The sequence below is a fragment of the Sinocyclocheilus rhinocerous genome, unplaced genomic scaffold (assembly GCF_001515625.1).
Source record: "Sinocyclocheilus rhinocerous isolate Xijiao unplaced genomic scaffold, SAMN03320098_v1.1 scaffold964, whole genome shotgun sequence".
In the NCBI taxonomy this organism is placed as follows: domain Eukaryota; kingdom Metazoa; phylum Chordata; class Actinopteri; order Cypriniformes; family Cyprinidae; genus Sinocyclocheilus; species Sinocyclocheilus rhinocerous.
Genome location: NW_015655397.1, coordinates 332,604 through 335,260, shown reverse-complemented (window position 1 = coordinate 335,260; position 2,657 = coordinate 332,604). Strand labels below are relative to the sequence as shown.

Here is a 2,657-nt window from a genome sequence, read left to right as displayed (position 1 = left end):
ATCTCGGTTTCTTTTCTGTGGTCTTTCGTAGAGCACCGCGCTACACAAATAGCCTGTGAATCAAACTCAGCATCATATCTCTCAGTCTTTTCCTTTCGTTTTGTTAATCTGTTAATTAGCCTATTTAAGTCAAATATTTCACATATTCATTCATTTTATATATATACTATGACTTAATAAAAACAGATTTTGTTATTTTTAGTTAAACGTAATTTTTGTTGCTTGTCTGCGCTCGTCCGCCGCCATTTTTTTTCCTCTTCTCCGACCCCGCAGCTCTACGATAGCTTAGTGTTAGTGGCACCAGTCCAGTGATAGTCATATAGACTATGATTTAATAAAAACAGATTTTGTTATTTTTAGTTAAACGTAATTTTTGTTGCTTGTCTGCGCTCGTCCGCCGCCATTTTTTTTCCTCTTCTCCGACCCCGCAGCTCTACGATAGCTTAGTGTTAGTGGCACCAGTCCAGTGTTTCCAGGTTTTACTTGTGCTATTTCTCGATGTTGAGAGTTTGGTGTCACACATATTGCACTTGACTATGCATTCTTATCCTTTTCTCCGATGAACTGAAAATAGCAGGAGGGTGTCCATCTCACAAATGTAGAATCCGTCTCTGCAGTCATCTCAACCATCTAATTCCAGCAACAGGAAATAGACAAACTATTTTACCTGCGGAATTTTTTCTCTGGTGCTTTTTGCGGTGTTGGTAAATTCACCACTTAATTTTGAGTTAAAATATGTTGTTGTAACTTGCGTTACTGAGATTGTAACGAGTAATAATATTACCCAAACTTTATTAGTAATGCGCTATATTACTGCGTTACAGCAAAAAGTAATATACTACTGTAATATTATTACTTTTGTAATGCGTTACTCCCAACACTGCAAACCAGTGGCGCTTTTACCCACCAAAAGGGGAGGAGCCGGTGGCTATATATGCCAGCTCAGAGCTCCATATCAGAATCAATTCGACTGAAGCGTCATTCATCGATTTGAGTGCAGCTTATAGCGCGGCAAGCTATGCAACACTCGTTCCCTTATCTCAGCGAATCAGGTTGCATTAGTAACCGGATCCAACAGTGCCGTGCTATGCTCAGATGCAGAACGAAGCCTGCTTTACAAGCCCAACTCAGTTGCACTATATTGAGGGCTCCATAGCGTGAGCTATAGAGGAGACCTGAGCCACTAATCTGAGGTATATCTAATATCAACCTTCCATTTAAAGAGGGGAAGGAGGTAGATTAAGCAGATAGGATCCACGATTACAAAGTGGGGACATCCAAATTGTAAAATCTACTATAAGTGGACGGCGACGACCAGCTGGCAGCCACGCAAATCTCACCAATAGACATCCCACTGGACCACGCCCAGGAAGAGGCCATTACTCTGGTGCAATGGGACCTCACACCTATGGGGTATTGCAAGCCAGCCACAGCATAGGCCAGGGCGATAGCATCTATTGTCCAGCAAGATAGCCTTTAAATGTCCAGCAACTAGCATCTACTGTCCAGCAAGATAGCCCCTTTGAGCAGCCTCCGAAGTATACAAAGGGCTGCTCTGACTGTCTGAACAAGTCAGAGTGCTTGACGTATACCCTAAGTGGGTTGGGACCCTGCTCACTGTCTGCCACTTGGAGTGCTAACAGGGTAATGACCTGAGCACTAAACGGAGTTGAGAGCACCTTAGGCATATAACCGCATTTCGGTTTGAGAATGACTTTACAGTCGTTGGGCCCAAACTCCAGACAGGAAGCACTGACAGAGAGCGCTTGCAAGTCACCAACCTGTTTGACCGATGCTAAGGCCAACAAGAGGGCAGTCTTGAGTGACATGGGCCGCAGGTCAGCCGTTTGAAGCGGCTCAAAAGGAGGGCCCGTAAGACTATAGATAAGTCCCACGTCGGCACAGTTCTAGGATTGACTGGCCAGCTACAAGGAAATAATTAACCCCTGATCTCCGTCAAGTTCAACCACATGTGGCGCTCCAGCACCACCAAGTTGGCCATGGCCTTGCCGATAGCCTGCGCTGTCACCTTGGTAGCGTGCAGGCCCAGGTCTGGCGCTGTGCGCAGCACCTTAAAAGCATTGGGATCTCGGCCAGACTCGTCCAAGTCATGCAGAAGTTTGGCCTGAAATACTTGGAGAACCGCCATCTTAGGTGGGTGGAGTCCACGCATTTGTGGATTGTCAGCGTCTTGACACTAGAAATGTTTCAAAATCCACAAATGCATGCAGCGATCAACAAATTATACAGGATGCGATTCACAGATGAATGTCAGGCAAGGTTTTGTTTGTGACATAAAATGTTATTTGTGAATATTTTTTATTTGCAAATCTCACTTTATTTTTTGTTAATTGAATTCATGTTTGTGAAACTCTAAGATGTATTTGTGGATCTCATTCTATTTATTTGTCAATATGTTTAATTTGTGTTCATCTCTTTAAATTCATTTGTGGATCATAATCTATTAATTTGTAATTATACAATTCTACACATTCACTTATTAATTTGTATTTCAACAATACATTTTTGTGTCAGTGAATGTAAATCCTGGTGTATTTGTATTAATTTTTTCCCCAATATTCCACTATAGTGCAAATTGTGTATTTGTGTCTTCAAGTATATTTTGGAAAGCAACAATGAATCATTCAAAAAAAAAA

General features: G+C 42.2%; 1 long non-coding RNA gene across 1 annotated transcript in view; it reads left to right on the top strand.

The window, feature by feature from the left end:
- The window catches only part of LOC107718066 (uncharacterized), a 16,327-nt gene that overhangs the window by 5,112 nt on the left and 8,558 nt on the right, over positions 1-2,657 (top strand). Inside the window, exon 2 of the long non-coding RNA XR_001637378.1 lies at positions 1,885-1,888. This is a non-coding gene — a long non-coding RNA (uncharacterized LOC107718066). The remainder of the gene's footprint in view (positions 1-1,884; positions 1,889-2,657) is intronic.